Source organism: Protopterus annectens, chromosome 15.part0 (genome assembly GCF_019279795.1).
Source record: "Protopterus annectens isolate FY-2018-M chromosome 15.part0, PAN1.0, whole genome shotgun sequence".
Classification (NCBI taxonomy): Eukaryota; Metazoa; Chordata; order Ceratodontiformes; family Protopteridae; genus Protopterus; species Protopterus annectens.
In genome coordinates this window covers 577,311,650-577,337,303 of record NC_056749.1, presented here as the reverse complement: position 1 = coordinate 577,337,303, position 25,654 = coordinate 577,311,650, and the positions used below count along the sequence as shown (strand labels likewise).

Below are 25,654 nucleotides of genomic sequence, written 5' to 3'. Positions count from 1 at the left end.
ACTAACCCTCACACAAACATCATTTAACCTCACTGAAACCTGGCTAACAAACCATCAGCCACATGCTCCAAGAATCCAACCCTTGTCATCACAATAAAGAAAACATGCTGGAGGGATAGGTTCCTGAGCCAGATCCCCAGACTCTGGAATAGACTCCCCATACACGTCAAGCAGAGCGCCTCTTTGGCCCTCTTCAAAAGGAACTCTGACTATTGGATGGGAGAAAGGAACTTCACCCCAGGGATCACGTCAGTCGCCCTGCTAGACAAGGGTCCAGGGAAGTAAATAGTGTGGGGAAGAAACAGCCAGGGAATTGTTATGGCTAGGCTTGTATAGGCCCCTAGGGCTGATAGCCTAGTACCAACCTATGAACCTATAAATCAAGCTCATACTCAACCCCCAAAAAAGAAAAACGTTTACTCTCTCCCAAAATCCCACTCTCATCTTAAATCCTATTTCTCCATCTCCTCACTCAACACCTTAATAGGTCCAGAAACCCATACGAAGCTCCTTGGAGTAATCAGACAACCAGCTGAAATCTGATCTTCACATTCACCACTGCATTAAGGAAACCCACCAAAAGCTTGGTCTCCTTTACACAAACAAAAAATTCCTCACCCCTGAATCCAGAATAACACTAGCCAATGCCTACCTCCTTCCCAATCTCTTCTATAGCTCACAAATCTTTACTAACCTCCAGTCCGCACTACTCTCCAAACTTGAATTGACCTAAACAAAGTGGCCAGATTTGCTGATAATATGCCATCTAAATCTCACCACTGTCTGGCCCTCAAGTCACTTCAATGGCTAAAGTTTCCAAATCACCTCAAACTTACCCAACTCCTCATAATCCATTCCTTTCTCAATAAACTCTCCTCCTGTCCAAGTCTTTCCTCACTAGTCTCACTCTATACCCCCCCACCTAATCCCTTAGGGGCTTTGATCAATGCCTGCTGCAAATTTACAAACCAACCAAATCTGCTGGACAGAACTTACACAGCTACGCTTCAGCCATCCTTGGGAACAAGCTTCCCTTGACTTTAAGAAGCATACCCCAGACCCACACATTCAAGATCTCTCTCAAACATTACTTAACCCTTCTCACTATATGCCCCTGTAACCTCCCCCCTTGAATTTTGTGCAAGTCTAGTTCACTACACACATCCCTCACCCTCCCTTTTTCATCCCTTTCATCTCTCTTCCTCTCACCTTACTCCAGCCACCCACCTCCTGCTTTAATACCTCAGGTCTCCTTCTCCTACCTTCCTGTCAGTAAGCGAATAATATTTCCTGTTTCTCTACAGGCTACCCAACTATCCATATCTGGACCCATATTATGCTAACTATATATCCTAACATCTCACATCATCTCTCAACACTAACTCCTCCTACCACCGTCCCCAAAACCCTTGCAACTTGTCCTATCATCTACTGCTATCCATCTAGAATGTGATGGTCCTATAACATTATCTCTTGCTTTGAGCGTGTGTTCACTTTCATAAGAATCAGACTAGCTTTATTTGTGATTAACCCTTGCTTGCCTCCACTACTGTAAATGCAGCTGACAATCGATTCTCATTGTACTGCATATTTACTGAACTTTGTAATCATCTTTTTTATACATTGGAGCTTTTCTCCCTGGGCCTCCGCTGAAAAAGGGCTTTGTCCCAGTCGGACTATCCTGGTCAACAAATATCAAATAAATAAATAAAAATAAAGGTGACTGCCAGCCATCTACAGAAATGGATGAGGAGTCTTCAATTATGTCCCCACTCAATTCAGTAAGTGCAATTTTTGAATTTAACACAATCCCAGAGCATCTCCAACTGGATTTGTAATCCCCCCTTTAACAAAAGGCACTACGAAGATATGCACCAGAATGCACAACAGACTATACAAATCTGTCATGAAATAACCTTTAGAAATGTAAAAAATGTATGCCTTTTTTGTAGGTAGTGTAGGTAGGTATTTTCTGAAGTAGCCTCAACAATATTTCCAAAGTTGTCTCACTAAAGTGGCCATTTTCCTCATCAAGTGCAATGTGTTTGCATTTGCAAATAATCCAGTTTTACATATAGAAAAACAATTCCTTTATTTGGACGGTATGCCATTACTTAACTATTTAAGATAAATATGATTAAGATAAATTTTATTCTTAAATACAATTTACATTAAAATATAAGATAAACACAGCAAAAAGCATTATAACAGGAAATTGTACAAGTTTTAACTCAAGACTTCGTTGCAACAAGACTACAGCACAGATGCTTGCACCCTTCTGTATCCAAAACTATGTCCACGACATCCATCCATCCATACAAGCACCTTTTTCAGTTTCATGAATTACAATGTATCAGCATAAAAGATGAATATCAATGGTTGGTCTACTTCAGCTTCAAGTGTTGATCCTTCTCTACCTGCCAGCAATATGTTGATGTGGAAATGGTGACCTCAGTTTATCCAAAATGCTCATAAAAAATCTTTGCATTATTCATAGTTTTCTCCTAGGAGTATGCCAAGCTTGAGATTTCAAGTAAGAAGTTATGTTGTTTAGTCCATTCAGACTCAAGGATACTATCATGTTATTAAGTACCTATTTATGCTTATTTGGTACATGCTTTATTTAGACAGGCTGGACTGTAGGCAATGCATTATAGCTAATTCATGTTGTGCTGCTCCTTCACAGAATTTACTTGAATTAATACTGTAAAAAAAGCCTGCTGTAAAACCTGGCTGCATCAGCATGAAAGCTGAATACCAACATCTGCTCTTTTCAACTTTGTACATGTTCAATGCATCAGGAGTGGGTTGAAGCAGATGTGGAAAGGTGAATTTCAAAATCTCCTGATAAAAAAAGCATTTCCTTTTAATACTACTGTTTTCCACAAAGCACAATTAAAACTCAAAGCATCTGTGACTGAAGAATAACAATGGCAGATGTGCCTTTAACAAGATGTACAGCGGAAGCAGTTTTTTTCTCAAAAGTGCAAAATGCACTGCATATTTACTGCACTGTCTATAGACAGTTGGCTGAAATCTGTCCCTTTCTAAGATGAGCAATTTTCCATTAGGGCTGTCCACAAACCTGAAAACAAAAGGCAAAAAGGTCAGAAAAAAGGTACACTAAATGAAAAGTACAATTGTATTATGGTACTTAGCCACAGACCTTTGGGGAGATGACACAGTAACAACAAGCCATAACATTTGGGGCTTACTCCTGCCAGATTTTTCTTAGTAGAACCTCCCCCATTAAAGCTCACAAAGATCTTGTGCCTTCATAATTACTGACACAGGATATACAAGAATTTGCAGTACCATGCGTTGGTGTTAGGTGTCCTTGGGCTCTTTGAGCACGTATCCCCAGCAAGGAAATGTTCATGTAACAGGCAAATAGTTGTGCTAAAAGTGCAATTAGATCTAGTAAATAAATGTCCAAAATACCAAATATACACCACAAGCTAAAAGTATGTCTTAATAATATGGCTGCCCTGCCAGTTTCTAGAGGGGAGGAGCCAAACCATAACTAGCATGCAAAAGTTATGGTATTTTAGAATGATCATCTCCATTTGTGTCAGTTTTATAACTTTTTTTTTTGGAATTTGGTATTTTGCACAGCGGTAAGGATCTACACCAAGAACTATATTTTCATTAACAATTAGGTAATAACTAGAACACTCAGTGTACACACACTCAAACTCATCCAGCAACCTTGTTTCCCTTTCAAATGGTAATGTCCAAAAAGGAAATGTGAGGTATTACAGGAAACTAAAGAATTATGGGTGAGCCTTCATATCAAAACAGATATGTATCCTCTCTTCAGATAAGCAATCTGAAGACTTGCAAGTTGGTGTTTGTGTTCTTGCCTGCAGGTTACATATTTCAAGTTTTCAAATACTTTAAGTATAGGATGAATTCTGCATGTCATATATATCGTGTGTGGCATCAGAGACCAACTAGATCCATGTTTTCTTCCATTCCATCCATCTCGACACATGGGTTATTGGAAATGATCAGATCAGAAACTGGCAACTTCGACTTCAGCTCCAGGGCTCAAACTCCTCCCCTCTTCCGTAATACGCCATCAACCACTCTTCCCTCAGACTGAGCTTGATCCTCAAACAATATGAGCAGGTCACTACCTACTAGACAAAAGATGGTTGCAACCAAGAAAGGTTACAGGAAGGTCCAATGCAGCAATGCAGTCTAGCAGGAGCAATAAAAGTGACAACTTGGAAGGGGACAGATGGCAGTGATGTTGAGATGGAAAAATTAGATGCATCTAGCATTATGGTAAGTAGATAACTTTCATATCATCTTTGATGTCCACATCAACACCAGGGGCAGTGTCCCCAGCTTAAAAAAAAAAAAAAACAGGTGGCACTATAGAAGGATACTCCAGAGAATGGACTGCAGGTCTAGCTTAAAATGAGAAAAAGTACGAACTGTGGGCAATGTAGTTGCTGTGCAAATGTCATCTAAAGGGCCATGATTAAAGAATGCTGTAGAAGCTGCCACCACTCTGGTAAAATGCAGCATAGGTTTAAAAGGCAATCCCTTAGCCTAACAGACTACCCTGCCACCTGGACAAGATGCCTTGGCCACACTGGAACCCAACTTTGCCTTAGAAAAGGAAGTGAAAAGTTGATCACTTTTTCTGAAATATTTTCTATAGTGTAAATAAAACCTAAGCTGATGGTGAGCATCCAAGGAATATAGGAGATATCCTCCTTTATTTCAAAAATTGGGAAAGAAAAATGGTAGCTGTATGGATTGGTTTAAGTTATTCTCTGATGCCACCTTGGGAATGAAATCTGGTTTAGTTCTGAGGATCATGCCCTTATGAAAACTCAAATATGGGGGTCTGCATGATAGCCTGCAATTCAGAAATTCTCCTGGCTTAGGTAACCACCACCAAAAGACTTCCCTGACAAATTTTTAATCTGCAGAAGCCAGAGGTTCAAACTTAGCCTTAGTAAGGGCTTGGTAACAAGATTGTGCTGTCCAAAGGGGGGAAACAAGATCTTCTCAATGGAGGGTCTCAACAGAAAAGCACCTGTTAAGAAAGCTTTAGAGAGCCTTAAGGAAGTGATGGGAACATGCTGTTCTCTCACATGAAAATTAAATTAAACCAAAAAAATTAACTGCAGAACTGCAACACAACAAACAAAAAAAACAGAGATGCCCACTAGCTCCAAGTACAATTTCTACTGAAAAGAAATGTGCATTTTCCTCCACTTGCTTATTGCAGACTTCTTCAGATTAAAACAGTTCTCCAATCACCAACTTTTAAAACCTAAACATTGCCATCTAGTGGTTTGATGGCTACATTGCATGTATTAATGTAAAAATGTATTTTATACAACAATATTCCCTCAAAAATCACTAAAATACTTCCATAATTATATAAATTGCTATAAATATTTTAATGTTATAAAACAGTCAGTACATTAATTAAGTAGTTAAAAATCTAAATATTGGACATTTTGTTGACTAAAACCTGTAATGGAAATTCTGTAGTTAATGCCCTAGGGATAAGTTTCATTCAAAAGTACCTACCAATATAATTCCCGCCTCTCTACCAAGAATTCTCAACTGCCTCCCCTTTCAAAGCATGGTACTTTCTGCAATATAAAAACAAAAAACGCTTTTTGAATTTTTCACATGACTTGGAATGCTTGTATAAGGCATTATTCATGTCCTTGTATCTAATTGCATAATTGTGCTGATAAATTCTAAGTTGTAATGCATTTATAGTCTTTTTTCATGTAGAAAGGTAAGCAGGTAGCACACTGGGCTAAATATACTACTCATGGAGTGTTGCAATTTAATTTCCCATTCGGGTAAATGTATCTTGGGTAATTACCCAATGTAATAGTAGAACCTTTAAATATGAACCTACACTGGCTGCAAGCTCCACGTTTAGACATTGCTTTTGCAGCCAAGTTGTTTCCCCTTTACTGTTACATGTACTCTCGAGTTTGTTCTTTAAATTCATTCCTTTTTTGTACACTACAGTAAGATTCTGACAATTGTCTAACCCCTGTGTTTTGATACATCTAACCCAGTTGTGTGTTAATATGTTCTTGACATATTTATTCATACTGTTGAAGCTACATATATATGCTCTGGCATATGCTTTGTGTATGCCCTGTCTCCATTTGAAACAAGAGTTGTGTCACGTCCTTGTTCCTCATATTCCACAAACCACATTTTAGTATGGATTTTTAACGACCTTTTTGTTATTGTCTCTTGCACTATACTTTCAGCAAAGTACACAGGATAATTCCTATACCTAATCATCATAGTTAAGGTTTTCACTTCATTAAAAAACATGTTGCCCTCGGACACTAAGGAGATAGTCTAATAGAGTCTTTACCACATTCTCCTGTGACATAGGATGATGGCTGTTAGATTGTTCGAATAAGTCTCTTTTTTAAAAATTGTCAATACAAACTGTCCCTGTTTGGCGTATTTGAAAATCACTGTATCCAGAAAATCCACTGATTCATTTTAGTGGCCTTTGAATATTAAACTAGTAGTTTAGTTTCAATACTGCAAAATTTATCAAAGAACTGCCAAGGCCATACAATAAATACATCGCCCAAAAAACAAAAATAAGAACTGATGTAACTACTATATATGGAAGGAAATAGATTTTTTTCCCCCCATCACCACAATACAATGTTTGCAAACACCGGGGCTACTGAAGCTCCCACAGCAACCCCCTTATTGTTTGTTTAAAATATTCTGCTTCAAAGTAAACAAAATTTTTAATAAGAACCAATTCCATGTCCTCAACTACAGTCTCAATGGTACATGCACCCCAAAACCACTGTAAACCTTCTTGGTGCAGTATAACTAAAAACAGGTCCTTATCAACAGTTAAAAAAAATCCCTGCTGAAAGAAACTTGACGCAATCTATCAAAAAACTGCCAAGTGTCTTTAAGGACAATTTTTGTCTTCAAAAAATGGTTTCAGGATATGCTTAAATTTTGCTAGAGGTTTGGTTTTCAAACCTCTTGCCACTACTACTGGTTGTAGTTAGTGGATCGATGACTGACGTGGGTATTTTCAGTATTTTGAAAATATTAGGAATTATAGATTTGTCCACTCTAAGGTACTCCAAAAGGGAAAGGTCGAACTCCGAATTCATCGATAGGTCATCCACCCAATAGTCAATCTTATTACAAGTTCATTAGTCAACAAAAGGTCCAATATTTAGATTTTTAACTACTTAATGAATGTACTGACCATTTTAGAACATTAAAATATTTATAGCAATTTACGCAATTTATGGAAGTATTTCAGTGATTTTAGCGGTTCTGTGTAATATACTTTTATGTTTAGTTAATACATGTAATGTAGCCATCCAACCACTAGATGACGTTGTCCAAGATATAAAAGTAGGTGATGGGGGGGGGGGATGTTTTAATGTGAAGTCATCTGCAGTAAACATGTGGATGAAAGCACTCATTTTTATAATAAAAAAATGTACCTGGAGCTAGTGGGCAAGGCATATGCGTTTTATGTTTTCACATCAACATCAATAATGTCAGAAAACTGCACTTTAATTATAGAATAACTAACCACCAAATGAAAGAAACCTGCCGGGAAATCCAAAATAGAAATAAGAGGTGCACAGAAAGGATTCAGCACTTTAGAATTTAACCAAATAATGAATCTTTTCCACTTGCTCCTGTAGGAAGTCCTAGCCTAGTGGAAGGCTATTGTGATGTGAGAATATGCACAAAAATCTGCATGATAGCCTGGAATGTCTAATCAATGGAAAACTGATGTCTGGGTGAAGCTTGCCAAAGGACTGAAATCAGGTAGTGAAGGGGATCCAGGACCAAGGGTAGGCACCCCAGGTGATGCCAGAGGAAAGGGAACAAACCTGTTCATGCCCAAAAGGAGAGAAGAGGATTACTTCTGCTTTGCATCAAGCCACTTTCTGAAGAAACGTGACTGAGTAGAGTGGAAGAGCAAGGACACAAGAGGCCCAGAGACAAGTATGAACTAGAGCATCCCTCAGGGACTGTTCCTCTTGAGGAACTGGGGAAAAACCTGCTGCACTTTGTCTGGGGTTGCAAATAGGTTGCAGCACAGCTGGCATCAGCATCTGAAAATCTTGGACGGCACTAACTAAAGGACCATTTGTATGGCATGAGAATAGACCTGCTCAGTTTGTCCCTTAAGATACTAGATTTGCCGGGAAAATATGTTGCTATAATAAAGCATTTTTGACAAAGGGTATGAAAATATCCCACCTTGTTGATGTACCACACTACAGACACATTTGTCCATCTGAATAGCTATCACCACCCATGGAGAGACAATTCTGTAAAGCCTGTACAGAAAGGAAAACTGCCCGCATCTCCAGAATATTGATGTGAAGGTTGGCTTTGGTCAGAAATGATCCTTCAGCCCCAATGGGGAGGCATCTGGGCTCAATGTTGCCCTAAGTGGGGGAAATACAAAATTACATCATAGCAAAACCAGTGGGAAAGTCATCCATCACGTAATGTGCTGTCTTGTAGATTTTGGTGAGCCTGATGAGATGCTACATCAGCTGTCATGTCATAGACCGCTCAAACAGTTCACTGAAATACTCTAATGTAAAATCTAGTATGTGGTACTAGAGCGATAGGAGCTACTATCTACTCTAAAAGTTGAAGAATCAGACAGGTGGGTTCTGATGATGCAAGACTTTTGAAGACTGAAAACACAGCAGTGACAGTCTGAAAATAGGAAACTTAGATATTTGTGTTCTGGTGTCCAGGTAGCACTGTATGAATGCCAAAGCTTGAATTGGCTCCAGCTTGGATTTGTCAATCCCTAATTAGTAATCCCCAAGGAACATTACAAGTGGTTTACAGATAGTCTTGTGTGAATTAGTGAATCCCTTGTCAAATGACATAAGCTAGTAGTCTAAATATGGAAATACATGGAACCCCTGCAACCTGACCTGGGCTAACACTTCCATGCAATTGCTAAATACCTGAGGGCTGTGGTGAGACCAAAGGGCATCTGAACTGGCAGTGACTGGTTTCCAGACAGAAGCATAGGAACCTGCTGGACCATACAGCTATCTTGATGCAATACTAGGTGTCCTGTAGACCCAACTGAGCACATCCAGTTGCCCTTCATACAAATGCAGGATTCCATACATAACTGCTGATCTCATCAGATCCAAACATAGTGAAAGTTTTAAAACATAAGCAAATTCATCCAATATGACATCTTTGCTTAATTTAGCAAAAGCATCTTGGTCTTAAGTAGGAATGGGAATCAAACCAGAAGTGGACAGATCTAACAACTGAATGTGCCAAAAAAAAATGTAAGGAAATGGATCAGATGAGAAGGAAAGAAAACTGAAAATCCATAAATATAGTGGCAAGATTAAAGGCTAATAATGACAGATGAGGATTAGTGAACTATACACTCTGGTCTACAAAGTCCACTGAAAAGTTAGGAAAGAAAGATAAATGCCTGTTCTGTAAAATGGGACTGGAAAACACTTGCACATTTTGTTAGCGAGTGTGATCATGGCAAAAAGACTGTGTACTGAATGGCAAAATAATGTGGCAAGATTGGTGCATTGGGGATTGTGCAATCACTACAATATAGTAGCTGAGAAACACTGGAAACATGAACTACAAAATATTATAGAGAATGATTAGGTTTAAGCCATATGGGATCACCCATTACCAACAGTTAAAGAGATGCAAGAAAAAGATACAATAGTCCATGAAAAAAAGACAAAAGTAGCAATGATCTTGCTAAACCCACTGATTAGTGTCTTACAGAGTTAGACATGAAATAACCAGGATTTGCAAGCAGAAATAAGAGCAATGTGGAAGATGCACACACATTCCCAACAGTATTAAGAGTAACAGGTCTAAAAGAGCTTACTATCAAATACTTGCATAGGCTACCAATACATGCAACCCTGAATGGATTACAGGAGGCTGCAATTCTAAGCACATTCCAGGTACTGAAGAGTTAGGTCCATAACTGGTTTGCGGTCCCTGCTCTTTTTTTTTTTTTTTTTTTTTTTTGTTAGTACTAAAGAACCTTGAGTAGACTGAATTTTTTGCACTCTGGTGGGACCTCCTGGATTACTCTTTTTCCCCAGTAGCTTTATTTCCTGTGCTGCTGCCCTTCTTTATGGGGGTGGAATGCCTGGAAGGGATGAGAAGAGAATGGAATAACCCATGGTTATCACTCTCAACAAAGAAAATGCGGCCTCCAGAGAAGGGCAGTTGGATAACTGTTCATGAGCACACTGAAAGGGTTACTGACAGAAGGGCCTCTAAACCTATGGTTCTGCTGTCTGTTTCTGCCTCTATTTCATCCATTAACCCCTTACCTGGGAGGGCCGTCTACCAAGTGTCCTGGACAAAATTTTGGGATTTTTGGAACCAAAAACATTTTCTTCCTTTCTGTTTATGAGAAAAAGACTTATGTGGGATGGGAAAACATACTCCTACTGCAGACAAGGTTTTGCTGCCTGCTAGCTCCTGGTTAACATATCTTTAAAGTTTGGTTCAAATAAGGTAGATCCAGTGAAATGGGCATTCAGAAGGACATCTTGAAAACTTTCTGCAAATAATCACAGTCATATCTAAGTGTGATAGTGAATAGTAAAGGCCAGTGCTCGCTGCTTTAGCCAAACCTTCTGCTGCATTCAACAGGTGTATGGATATGATGTTGATACACTGCATAATCACCCAACTGTGTTTCCGGAGACCCACAGGCCACCACCATCATTGGACCTGCTGCAAGGGATTTATAAACTTCCTTTGTCAACTCCTTCTGCAGTCTGGTCAAATGGACCAGGTAAATTCAGCCCTTGCAAGGCAAACATTACTTAACCATACACACGCTTCCCCAACATGTTCGATTATCCTGGATTCCTTACTGGGGTGGAAAGTCCCATTCTCCTAAGAGATCCTTTTTTAGTGGCTGTGGCCATCACAATAGCATCCACTGCAGCCCCCCAACAACAATGATCTTTCCTTTGGAGACACTAGAAACTCGTTTGGATTTCTTGGGATTGGCTCTACTACATCTGGTTCCTTTCAAGCCTGCTGGGACATCAAATCTACAAAATGGTCCATCAGCAGTACCACCAAGGTCAGAGATGGGCCTGCACCGACTGCCCAAAGGAACACTGACTCCTCTAGGGAAAGAGCATCAGCGGACTAACCTCCCCTCTAACTCCAAAAGCCTGTCAAACCAGTGTTCTTCCAGGTGAGATCAGCAGCTCATTTACCTCTTTCAAGGTCTGAGTCTTCAGTTAAAGATTCCTTTGGGGGGATCCAAATGCTTTTTTTTTTTTTTTTATTTATGCTTTCTAAGGCTCAAGGCTGGTCAATGGAGGCTGCCCCAGGATATGAATGTGGTGCTGAAGACCCAGAAATAGTGGAAGTCGGGGCTGGAGCCAAACAATGGACCACCCCCCCTTCAATGAGCAGGAGAGGATTTTTCCGAAATGCCCATGCAAACCTGGACATGAAAATTGCCTCAGATCTGAAGACCCCAAAAGAAGGCCTACCAAAGTCACCTTCCTGGTCAGATCAGAGATGGAGGCCAATGCTGAGCTACTGAGAACAGAAGGTCCAAGAGGCAGGGAGAACTCAAAGGCTCAGATTCCTCTCAAACCCAGGGTGCCTCGACACTGACCCCTTGACTCCCGGACAAATCTAGTTCTGAAGTTGGAGTGGTACGTGTCAAAAAAATTCTTGGAGTTGACGATTCTCAGGTCATTTAGTCCAACATGGGGACCACAAAGGAAGAACTCAGATCCAAGACAGCTGGTTCCAAATAAATAGAGAGCCTGGTCTTAACCACCCTAATTGTGAAGGGGGGTGGAAATAACCCTCATCTGGAGCTTTCACAGAAAGGTCTTCATTATCTTATCTAATTCCAATTCAACTGAAGTCCTACAGGAATGCAAGACCTGGAAAAAGCTGTGGAGGACACTCAAAGATTGGTGCCCTTTCCTGTGTAGTGTTATTAAGATGCTAGAATCCTATGTGGGGACAACTCTGCAGAAAAAAAATCTAGCAAGTTGGGGATAGCCAGAGATTGGATCAGAACAGGATCTGACCCCAGAACAAAGGGAGAAGATATTGAGCTTGGTGGCTGAGAAGCCTTCGGGTCAGATCCTTCTGAAGCTGAAGGATCTAGAGACCTCTTCCTACTTTCCCATGTCTTATTTCTGGCAGACTTACTCCTCTCCTTTCTTTGGGTCTCTCCTTACCCCTATCCATAGACTTCTTAGAGGAAGGAAACTCAAAGGGCACTGATTCTCCGATTTTGGCTGGAAGAACCCCCTTAAACTAGTTTAGGACATCAATTCTATAGTAACCTACGATCAAAGGAGACACAAATTTCACATCTTTCCTCAAGATGGGCATAGCCCAAACAATTATCATGTGGGTCCTGTAGTAGAATCTTGTGGACACAGACCACACATTTCTTAAATCCTGAAACCTTGTCAGCCATACACACACACAAAGCAGAAGGCAAAGAAAATTGACAGACTGTATGGGCCTAAAATTCTGGCAACAAATGCCCCAACACTCCTCAGAGATGAAAAACAGAAGTATTTTTTTAATCTAGCACAAAAAACACCCAAGGAGAGTTAAAAAGGGAGAGGAAAAGCAAAAAGTGAATAATACAAACTGAGAAACAAGTCCAACTGGCAATATGTTGAATACACAGGAAAACGATGTCCAAGGTGTAAAATCTTTTAGTTATGTACTTACCATAACTTTGGATGTATGGGATCCATCTCGCCTACATTCATGACAGATGGGTTCGGAGCCGATCCATCGGCTCCGACTCGGCAACTTATATACTAGCACGAAGTCTCTCATTGGCTGGGCTATACCCTATCCCAGGATGCACTACACCTGCTTCCCCAGATCTTGTTTGTTCGCTTTCATACACCCATGTAAACACAGAGACACTATAAGTCACTATAACCAACTAAAGTTCAAGAAAGAACGCCAAGAAAAAAGTGACTACAGCTCCTCTAAATCCAAAAGGCAGGGGGAAGGAGGGTGGGTACTTATGAATGTAGGCGAGATGGATCCCATACATCCAAAGTTATGGTAAGTACATAACTAAAAGATGTAATGGGATCCTATCTCGCCTACATTCATGACAGATGGGACAGCGTCCCTAGCACCTACATCCCGGGTGGCTCATTGGAACACACTCCTGAGAACCGTGGAACCAAAGGAAGCTCTGCCTCGAGAAACCACATCCAATTTGTAATGAGAAATAAAAGTGTGCGGAGAAGTCCAGGTTGCCGCAGCACAAATATCATCAATGGATAACTTGGAGTGGAAAGCTACCGAAGTAGCCATTGCCCTGGTAGAATGAGCCTTAACTGGAAAGGGAAGGTCTTTATTGGCCTGTGAATAAACAAAAGTGATACAATCTTTAATCCATTTTGATATGGAGGCTTTTGATACTGATTGACCCAATTAGTTCGCTGCAAAAGAAAAACAATTGATTTGACTTTCGCGTTTGAGCGGTTCTATTCAAATAAAAACGTAACTGTCTATGTACGTCCAATAGATGCAAAGTATATTCTGCGTTATTAGAGAATTCTGGGAAAAACACAGGGAGTTCTATGGTTTGTTGCAAACAGAAAGAAGAGGCCACCTTTGGAATAAATGCAGGGTTCAATTTCAATGAAAACTCTATGTTTGTGAAAAATCAAATAGGGAGGATCAGAACAAAGAGCTTGAAGTTCTGAAACTCGCCTAGCAGATGTTATGGCTACTAAAAGGCCGCTTTCCAAGACAGAAATTTTAAATCAGAAGTAGCAGCTGGTTCAAAAGGACGGGCAGTTAGGGCAGCAAGAACCATATTCAAATCCCAAGGAGGAACAGGATGAGATAAAGGAGGCCTAAGGAGCCAAGCCCCTTTAAGGAATGCCTTACAAAGTTTATGAGACATCAATGAAGGTTCAAATGAAGCATGAAAATTAGAGATTGCCGCTAGCTGAACCTTAATGGTAGAAACCGAAGAGCCCGACTGAAACAGGAAGGCCAGAAAATTCAGAACCTCCGAAACTGGAGCAGTGAGAGGATCTATACCTCGTTCTTGAGCCCAGAAGGCAAACCTTTTCCATTTACTGGAATAAAGTTTGATGGTGGAAGGTTTATGGGAAGAAGACAGAATGTGGACCACATCTGGCGAGAGAGCATTATCTCGGACTAAGGATGGAAGTGGAGTAACCATGCTGCCAACTTCAGGGACCTGAGAGACGGATGAAGCCGTCCTGACTGATGAGTCAACAGGTCTGGCACCGGATCCAGAAACCATGGACCTTCTATCGCATGCCTCTGTAGGAAAGGGAACCAAACTTGACGAGCGCAGTGGCGGGCAATCAGAATCATCTCGCTCTCCATCTAAAAGGACTACTGTATCACCCTCGGTAGGAGGGGAACGGAGGGAAGGCGAGAAGACCGGGGCCAAATGTGAGTCAGAGCGTCCCTGGGAATCTGTCCCTGGGAAGGAACAGTGTGAAGAACTCTCTGCATTTCGCATTGTGGGGCTGGCAAACAGGTCGCAGCAAGGAAGACCCCATCTGTCGAAGATTTTCGCAGCTATACTCTGATTGAGGGACCACTCGTGGGGCAAGAGAATGGTCCTGCTTAATCTGTCCGCAATCACATTGGACTTCCCCGGTATGTGCGTTGCCATTAGAAAGCGGTTGGTAGCTACCGCCCAGTGCCAAAGTCTCATGGCTTCTCTGCATAGTGGGTAAGACTTGGTACCCCCTTGCTTGTTTATGTACCATACTACCGACATGTTGTCGGAAAGGATCACAACTGGGCCCTGTGGGAGAGCGTGATGGAGAGCTTGGAGTACCAATAGTACCGCTCTCATCTCCAGGACATTGATATGCAAATGTGTTTCCTGGATCTGCCATGTGCCTTGGACCGACCTGTCCAGGTAATGACCCCCCCCACCCTACCTGGGAGGCGTCCGTGGTCACAGTGGCAACAGGACGTTGAGGAATAAAGGATTGCCCTTGGTCGAGATTTGACTGTAGAAGCCACCAACGCAGATCTCGACGGCAACTTTCCGTGATTATGATTAAGTGGTTCAAGGGCAGTTCCTGATAAGACCATTGAACCGACAGTAGCCATTGTAGAATTCGCATGTGAAGTCTGGCCAAGGGAACTAGAAGTATAGTCGACGCCATCGAGCCCAACAGTTGTAGGATCCGATGGGCCGGGGCTCTCTGTAAGTGAAGGCAGGATTTGACTTGATCTTGTAAGATCTGAATTCTTGCTGGCGGTAAAAAGGCGCGCATTCTTTTTGTGTCTAAGTCTGCGCCTATGAAGGTAATACGCTGAGAAGGCTGTAGTACAGATTTTTGCAAATTGAATGTGATCCCCAAGAAACGGCCCAAGGTGAACGTGGCTCTGAGCGCTTGGAGAAGTAGATGCTCGGAGGTGGCTGTAAGGAGCCAGTCGTCTAGGTAAGGAAACACCTGGAATCCCAGACTTCTCAGGTGAGCAGTTACCACTGCCAGACACTTGGTGAACACCCTGGGGCTGTGGTGAGACCAAAGGGCAGTGCTCGAATTGGAAATGACTGGCACCGAGGAAGCGTAAATGTCTCCTGGACTCTTGAGCTATGGGAATATGATAGTAAGCGTCCTGGAGATCTATCGAGCACATCCATGCATCTTTTTCCAGCAAAGGAAGAATAGATTGAAGAGTGACCATTCGGAATTTGGACTTCTTGACGAAACGATTCAATGAACTGAGGTCCAATATGGGCCTGAAGTCCCCTGTCTTTTTTGGTACCAAAAATAATTTTGAGTAAGTTCCTGATCCGATCTGGTCGATGGGGACAGGCTGGATGGCTCTTTTTTCCAGCAGCTTTGAAACTTCTAATGCTGCCTGATCCCGCTGACTGGGTGGCACGTCCGGGATTTCCCTTAAAGAAAGGGGGGGTTTGTTGAAAAGGATGATATATCCTCCGGTAATAATGCGAAGCACCCACTGATCGCTTGTTATGGATTCCCAAGCTTGTGGATGCGCTGCAAAGCGACCCCCGACTGGCTCCGGAGTTGCACAGTCGGGCAACCACTCAGGAACGCTGGTTGTATGAAGAACCACGAAAGGAATCGCGGTCTCCAGAGTTACGGGGGCCTCTGCCACCTCTGGGGCGGCATCTTCCATAATCCCCCCCCCCCCTGCCTCTGGAGGGGGAATCACTGGGTGGAGTAGAGAAAGACTTTTGGGATTTTTTAAACCACATTTTCCCTCCTCTCCCAGCCTTGGGATAAGGCCTGGAAGGAGCGAAATAACGGGCCCCAACGGCAGTCAAAGTCTTGCCCTCCTGTTCGCACTGAGTTAGTGTGTCCTTCACCTTGGGTCCAAACAAAGATGACCCATCAAAGGCCGGCGAAGGAAGACTTGAAGGCCTCCGTAAACGAACACAAGCATAACCAGGCTTGTCTCCTAAGGGCAACGCCTGTTCCCGCTGCTCTACTCGCCCCCTCAGCCGCATACGAGATGAGCCTCATGGACGAGTTAACAATAGAACAAAGAGTAGTCATCTGTGCGCCAACAGTCGGCCAGCGCTTCAGGTAGATTACCAACAAGGAGTCATTTAGCTCTTTGAGAAGATCCCTTTGGAGCCTCGTAAAATGACATAAATAATTCAGCGACCGTAAGGTAAAGGCCGCTGAGGACAGGGTACGCTTCCGCATCCATCCATACTCCTAGAATCTTTATTAGGAGGATGAATAGACGTCAAGCCTCTGCCACGTCCTGCTGTGTGGCAGAAGCCACCACCAAAGCATCTACCGGTACACCCTTTGTGAGAAATTCTTTCTGGGGGGGAGCTGACAAGAATTTATTGGGCCTCGCAGGCACCGGTTCCACAGAATCAGGGTGTTCCCACACCCTTCGAGAAACCAAATCAAGGAGTTCATCAAGGCGGAGACACCCAGGAGGCGGAGGGCTGGGCCCCAAAGGCCTTGAGGAAGACTGACTCCTCAGTTGAAGGGGTTTTGGCTTGCCAGTCACCTCTCTGTCTCAGAATCTCCAAGATATCTGAGAAGGAGATATCATCCGAAGATGATTTGGGGGACCCTTCAGCGTCATCGAGGTCAGTATCCGATGTAATAGACTCATCTTGGGAGTCTACGTGCTTCCTCTTACACAGTTTCTTCCGTGGGGGTTCGTCCGAAGCAGTTTCGGACGGACCACCCGGAAGAAGGGAACCCGATTGGGGTATCCTCAGGCCCTGGGCCCCGCTGCCGGGGGGCTGCAACGCAACAGAGGCACCAGTCTCCAAATCTAGGGACGGTGAGGTAGAGTCTAGTTGAACCGGCAAAGGCATGGCCAGCACGCTCCTCATGGCCTCAAAGGCCGGACCTCCAGAATCCAAGGAAGTCACTGGTCTAGAGGCCACGATGGCACTGGGAATTCCAGCAGCCGATGCTCCGAGAGGAAGACTAGGCACCGAAGCACCTAATCCCAAAGTGTTCCCTCGGCCCGGCTGTAGAGGTCGAGTACCAAACCCTGAACCGGAGGACAGGGTAGGAAGCATGGTCGGAGCCGAAAGGCCTGATAGGGGTCTCTGCTCCGACCGTATGGCTCCACATTGCTCCACCACCACCGGCTCCAACAACTCAGAGGAGGTTGGAGGAGGAATCAAATGTGTCGGGGAGGATCGGCTCAAGCAAACTGTGCTGGAGCCGAGACCATTTTAGCAAACACTGGAGATTGGAAGAGCCTCTGTAAAACCCTATCCAGGTCCGAATCTGATAGTCTCGAGGATTTAGAGGAGGTAGACACTCGAGAAGACTTTCCTCTCGGCTCCAAGGGAGAAGGGGACCGGCTCCGAAACGGCTCCAATACTGTCGGTGCCGACTCCACCACCTCATGGACCACCATCGGCACCGAAGAAGCCTTCTTCGGAGCCGAGGGGGAAGAGTCTGAGCTGCACACTTCTACCAGCTCCGAAGCCATTGGAGCCGATGGAGGTGATTCACCTCTCGATACTCCAACTTGCGGCTCCAATGCCAATGGAGCCGAAGTAGGAGGTATCGAGGCAGACTCTTCGACACTCGGCCCCGAAGTCAGTGGAGCCGAGGAAGAAGAGGTCAACTTTTCCTTTTTAGAAGTCGGCTCCGACGGACTTGTCGGAGCCGACGATCTTTTCTTTTTGGAAGCAACAGGAGGATTCAAAGCTTCCTCAAAGGAGGGTTTAATAAGCCCTTTTAAAATAAGCTTGTTCTTACGTTCTTGAAGAACTCTAGCAGAAAAAGCATGACATACGCTACAAGTCTCTTGTAGATGTTTCGGCCCCAAACAATAAACACAAATTGAATGGCTGTCTGTTATGGACATTTTATAACTGCACCTAGTGCATTTTTTAAACCCTGACTTTTGTTCTTTAGACATAGTACAGGTACTACAACAAATAGAGTTCACCACAAAATCAAGCACTATAAAGACAGAAGCGCCAACTGACAAGCGCGAGACTCACTGGCGCAAGCACTTAGAGGAATTTACCTCACAAACTGACAAAAAATACAACGGCCCAAAGCCCTCTAATTTAAACGGGCTTGGCCCGAAAAGACAAATAACCACAAAGGAATTAAATTTAATAGTACAAAAGGGCTTTTAACTAAAGTAGTACACAAGAATAGGGCAAGGGCCCTCTAACTAAAACGGGCCTTGCCCGACAGAAAAAAAGGAACAAGTACCAGACGACACTCAGCACTCAAACTTCACAAATAGTATAAAGAAGCTGTTAAAACAGCTGTTTGGTTAATATATGACAAAAAACCCCAAGGTCAAGGACCAATAAAGGTAAAAATAAACACTTAGCTCCAGCCAAGTCGAGACCACGTCCAGCTTGTAAAGCGGCAAACGAGATCTGAGGAAGCAGGTGTAGTGCATCCTGGGATAGGGTATAGCCCAGCCAATGAGAGACTTCGTGCTAGTATATAAGTTGCCGATGGATCGGCTCCGAACCCATCTGTCATGAATGTAGGCGAGATAGGATCCCATTACATCAACCAGTTTATTGTACAACGCACAAATACAGCAACAGTCAGTTCACCAATGACCTAGGTTTCGTCTTCAAACACTGACTTCATCAGATTGGTGAACCAGTATTGAACAATTTATATAACACCTAATTAAAAACTAATTGATACTTTAATACACTTCATTAAATTACATAATTAGTACCAACATAAAAAAAAAAAAAACACAAAAAAAACACACTACCTGTGAACACTAATTCTACGAAAAAAAACAAAATCGTATAAAAAATGAGATATGAATAATATTATATTACCCGAAGGTAAACCACATGAAAAATTAATGTAATGTATTGCTAATCCAACAAGTTATTGTAAATTTCGAAACTAAAAATTAATGAGCTATGAATTGTAAAAATGTATGAGTATACAAACATGTCTAGCAGAAATAAGTGTATGTGTACGTATTAAGTGTGAAATAATAAACTAATATATCCCTAATTGTCATAATACTAATGACAATGAAATCCACATTGACCCACATCATGTTGGAAAATAATTCAATAAAACACACATCTACAAAGTAACATGTGAAACAGTCATATATATTAAAAATTTATCAAAACAATCCACTAAACATATATACACTGATGATCTATTTAACTAAAAATGTGTATGTATGCTAAAATTGTTAACCACAAATATGTTTCATTCTAAGCCATGGCTTGATGGAAAGATATTCATTTAGCCCTGGGAATGTACAAGCGTCTAATCTTATTTGCCATACTAATTCACTCATATCCAAGTGATACCGGGTGATCCTACCCTGTTGATCATGAATCACATGGTGTATAATACAAAATTTAAACTTGTGATTGTTGTTATCCATCACATGTCTTGCTAAGGCATTAGTGTTTTTTTTATGTTGTATATCAAGGATGTGCTCCTTAATCCTCTCTCTAAAACATCTACACGTCTTTCCCACATAAAATTCCTTGCAATCTTGGCACTTAGCTAGGTACACCACATTCTTGGTATGGCAATCATAATGCCCACCAATAGAAATACCAGAATTATTAAACACTAATTTTTGTCCTGTTGTCAAAATGTGTGCAAGTTGTGCACCTGCCACATTTGAAATTACCCAATGCTTTTTCCCCCAATTTAGGGTAATGGACTGTACTTTTTTCAAAGATATCTTTAAATTACATGTCTTTTTTGAAAACAAACTTGAGTTTTTGAGTGAAAAGTGTATTAAGCCCCTACTTTTTTGAAATATTTCCCAATACTTTTTAATTGTCTTTATTACAAATTCTGTATCTCCATTATAAGTTAGAATATATAAAATGGTATCACTGCCAAAGGTTGATCTACCATCACAACCTAAACAAAACCCAAACTTATCAATATCAGATTTTAGTATTGATGGCATCACTTTAGTTTCTCTCTTGTGTTGGATTTCCCTACGTAAATCTGCACATAACTGGTCCGGATACCCTCTGTTAAGAAACAAACCTGTAATAAAATCCAATTCTACATGGAAGTCACTATGATCACTAACCATGCGTGCTGCCCTAACCATCTGCCCCTTAACAATCGCCCTCTTTTGATGGTTAGGGTGCCAACTGTCAAAGTGGAGATATGAATTTGAGAATGTAGCCTTTCTATAAATGTTAGATCTCATCAAGCCTGTAGAGTGATCATATGTCAACTTGACATCCAAAAATTCTATGGATGTGTCATTGATTTCATGGGTGAAATCTAAAAACCAGACCGTGTTGTTAATGTACTGTATAAAGGTATCTAACAAGAGTCTATCACCTACCCATACAATAAAGATATCGTTCATAAATCTTGAATATAGATGGATAAATGGACTAAACTCGCTATTCAGGACAAATTTCGCCTCCCAAAATGCCATGATGTAATTAGCATAAATGGGGGCGCAAGCTGCCCCCATGGCAACTCCTGTCCGCTGCCTAAAGTAATGGCCCTCAAAATATAAAAAATTATTGTCCAACACTAATTCCATAAGTTTGACATATGCATTGATTTCTTCCTGTTCGTACACACCTGTAACATACAATTGTTCCTCTAACCAGGCAAGTCCAACATCATGTGGAATCACTGTAAATAAATTACAGACATCTGTAGTAAAGTTAAAATTTATCGGGTACAACCAAATGTTTGATCATTTCTAAAAAGTGCCAAGAATCTTTTAATATGTATGGTAATTTACTTAAACCAACCCTCAATTTGTGGTCCAAAAACCGACTAATGAAGCTCACTTTGCTCCGCTTGCCATCCACAATAGGTCTAAATTTAACATTGTCAAGTCCTTTGTGGATTTCGGGAATTCCAAAAATCCCACTTACAACAGGGTATTCATTAATCAAAAAATTGTATTCGTCCTCAGTTAACTCCCCTTGAAAAATCATATCATCCAAAAACAAATCTATTTTTCTATGGGCTATATTGATTTCATTAATACTTACTTCATTGTAATTGTCTTCCAACAACATGGACATCATAATACTAAAATAGTCCTGTTTGTTAACAATTACAACCCCATTGCCCTTATCTGGCTTCATGATTCGTATACAACTCAATTCACTTAGTTTTGTCATCATTTCATACTCATTTTTAGTCATATTCAGTTGTACTTTATCTTGCCTATGCCTAAAATGTTGTCTAAGATCTTGCTCACATATGTTTTCAAACATAGCCACTATTGGGCTCATAACAGGATTGTAAATACTTGGTTTTGTAATATTGTTGGTAAATCCACCATATGTGGTGTTCCCCTCGTTACCAAATAATACCTTTAAATTCATCTTACGTGTAAATAATTTCAGATCAATCAGTGTATTAACAATATTCCCTCTTCTGCAAGGTACAAAATTAAAACCTTTTGAAAACAATTCAGCATAATCACTATCAATGTCTACGCTTGAATAATTGTAAACCTTAAAATCGTGCGCTCTATTGTATAAAATCTTCGGATTGCTTAGTATACCAACACTATTTGTTGCAACAACTAAGTCACCATTGAAAAGTTCCTCCAGGTGACTTGAAAGTGAGGGAGAAGAGAAAGAGGAAAAGAAAGAACACCAGTTAGGTTCAAGGACCACATCATTGTTTGTAGACTGTTGGTCCACATAACATACCTCAAAGGCCCTACCTTTTTCAGTGTAATTCCCACAGTTATTGGATCCACCTAAATTTAATTCATATTGTATAGTAGTGCCCTCATTAGGAGCATTAACAACAATTTTAGTGCCACTATCAAGATTGTCAATACATTCACGCACAAGACTGTGTACTCATGTCCAATAAAGGATCATCAAAAGTAACTAAATCGTTTACCAAGGGTACATTGATTAATATATCCAATTATTTTCTAACATGATGTGGGTCAATGTGGATTTCATTGTCATTAGTATTATGACAATTAGGGATATATTTATTAGTTTATTATTTCACACTTAATACATACACTTATTTCTGCTAGACATGTTTGTATACTCATACATTTTTACAATTCATAGCTCATTAATTTTTAGTTTTGAAATTTACAATAACTTGTTGGATTAGCAATACATTACATTCATTTTTCATGCTCGTTCCCACCCCTCATAAATATACGATATTTCTATCCTCCCTTCACACTCATGTTACTTACTTCTCCTCACAAAGCTTATGTTCCCTACTAAATACCCAGTCTGCATATAATGTCTTTTGCTCAGCATATTCACTTCACATTATCTTTCACTAACTATAGTGTGAATGATTTCTGAAATTTGAACTCAAATGTATTATCCTTAGTTTTGTATAATTATTATTAGCAATCCTTGTAATTACCTAATTTGTCTGTTTTTGAAGTCTAGTTTTTGTATAAATTTGTATTAGTTTTTGTATAATTATTAGTTGAAGTCTTCTGTATGTACCTAGTTTGTCTGTTTTTGGAGCTTTTCTCCCCAGGACTCCATTGAAAATGGGTTCTTTTTGGCCCAATGGACTATCCTGGTAAACCAACTGCAAATAAAATGTGGTTTACCTTCGGGTAATATAATATTATTCATATCTCATTTTTTTATACGATTTTGTGTTTTTTTTCGTAGAATTAGTGTTCACAGGTAGTGTGTGTTTTTTGTTTTTTTATGTTGGTACTAATTATGTAATTTAATGAAGTGTATTAAAGTATCAATTAGTTTTTAATTAGGTGTTATATAAATTGTTCAATACTGGTTCACCAATCTGATGAAGTCAGTGTTTTGAAGACGAAACCTAGGTCCATTGGTGAACTGACTGTAGCTGTATTTGTGCGTTGTGCAATAAACCTGGTTGATTTTACACCTTGGACATCGTTTTCCTGTTTATTCAACGTATTGCCAGTTGGACTTGTTTCTCAGTTTGTTCTTGACATGGAAGGCGGTATTCCGACAGTCGACCTTAAGGTGTTATTGCAACGCATTCATGAGCAACTTGAGGAGCATTCGGCTCAAATTCAAAAATTAGTGGAGAGGGAGAACCATTTACCAGTAACAGCTACCGGGAGCAGCTTGGGTTTGCCGCTTACCCAAAACACTCCTGAGAACACTTTCTTTAACTCATCGGAGAGGGGAACTGAAACTGGTTTGAGTGTCAAACCTGCTGATAGGTTAAGTAACACTCTATTTGATAAAACTAATTTTACAAACCATTGTGAGCAATGGAGAGTTAATTTTACATTTCAAAAAGACAGTGTTCCAATTGTTCAATCTAACAGCACCAAAACTAGATCATTAACTGAATTTTTGTCTATGTTTGAACTGAAATTGTTCAAGTTAAAAAGAACTTACATAGAGAATAGTTACTTGAACGGGAACATTGAGTTGGAAATGGTTCCCAAAGGCTTGCGGGTCTGGAGGTACCCCAACGGATGTGATAAAAAATCAAGAAATGGTCTGCGAGTTACACAAATTATTTGATGTCACAGGAACCCGGATTATGGAGATCATGGTTAAATATAATAAAATTAAGATTGACCATTTGTTGAAAGAACTTGATGACATCAATACTAAAATTGTTCAAGATTTACTATTCGATCAGTACTATACCAATTATGTGAATATAATCAAGGACATTAACAAAAGCTGTGATGCTATATACAACAAAAAATTACAGAAATTGCAGCGAGATATTAAGATATATGAAAGCAGAGTTATATATCCGCATACGGAAAGGGAAATTCAAAAACACACTGAGAAGAAAGGAAAATCCAATCACAGGCGGAGGTCATACGATGTCAGCGCGTTGGAATCACAAAAGGATTTAAATAGTCCAACTGTTGTCGATGAGGACCCTTTAGGCGATGGTTTAAGACGTTCCGAACGACTTCGGAACCACGGGCTGGAACAAGAAGACAAGCAAGAAATGTGGACGGGAGCACGACCCAAAAACAATCAACCCAACGGTCCACAGTGGGGTTGGACAAAAGCAAACAAAAGGCAGTAAAAGTACGCCTTCCCACACTCCTTTGAAGCACATATATTGTGACACTTGTCTTTCCAATACTGTTTGTGTTTGCAATTTACACCAACGGTTCAGTGAAGATAGTCTTACACTTTGTGAATTGTACGGGGAAGAAGGGGCCACGGACACATGTAAAAACGGTACAACACGAACTATCGACAACGTGGACAATATGTTTAATAACAATTTGAACCTTATAGATGATAATGTGAATGACACTGATGTAGATACCAATAATTTTTTTGCTGATGCTTGTAATGTTGGGGATGGTGGTAGTGTAACAATTTTAAAACTGTACTTATCAGAGTCTACTTGTACCAGTGTGGACAAAAATGGTTTTAATTTATGTAAGAGTAATATCTCTGTACATAGCAACACAGTACGAGTATTGGATTCATTAATCAATGTACCCTTGGTAAACGATTTAGTTACTTTTGATGATCCTTTATTGGACATGAGTACACACAATCTTGTGTGCGAATGTATTGACAATCTTGATAGTGGCACTAAAATTGTTGTTAATGCTCCTAATGAGGGCACTACTATACAATATGAATTAAATTTAGGTGGATCCAATAACTGTGGGAATTACACTGAAAAAGGTAGGGCCTTTGAGGTGTGTTATGTGGACCAACAGTCTACAAACAATGATGTGGTCCTTGAACCTAACTGGTGTTCTTTCTTTTCCTCTTTCTCTTCTCCGTCACTTTCAAGTCACCTGGAGGAACTTTTCAATGGTGACTTAGTTGTTGCAAGAAATAGTGCTGGTAAACTAAGCAATCCAAAGATTTTATACAATAGAGCGCACGATTTTAAGGTTTACAATTATTCAAGCGTAGACATTGATAGTGATTATGCTGAATTGTTTTCAAAAGGTTTTAATTTTGTACCTTGCAGAAGAGGGAATATTGTTAATACACGGATTGATCTGAAATTATTTACACGTAAGATGAATTTAAAGGTATTATTTGGTAACGAGGGGAACACCACATATGGTGGATTTACCAACAATATTACAAAACTTTTAGTTATGTACTCACCATAACTTCAGATGTTTGGGATCCATCTCGCCTACATTCTGACTGATGGGTTCGGAG

General features: G+C 40.7%; 1 long non-coding RNA gene across 2 annotated transcripts in view; it reads right to left on the bottom strand.

Annotated features, from left to right (window-relative positions):
• Nucleotides 1-2,073: 2,073 nt before the first annotated feature.
• Nucleotides 2,074-25,654, bottom strand: part of LOC122789931 — a 609,659-nt gene continuing 586,078 nt past the window's right edge. For both annotated transcript variants that reach the window (XR_006362889.1, XR_006362890.1), the window contains exon 5: nucleotides 2,074-3,085. This is a non-coding gene — a long non-coding RNA (uncharacterized LOC122789931). The remainder of the gene's footprint in view (nucleotides 3,086-25,654) is intronic.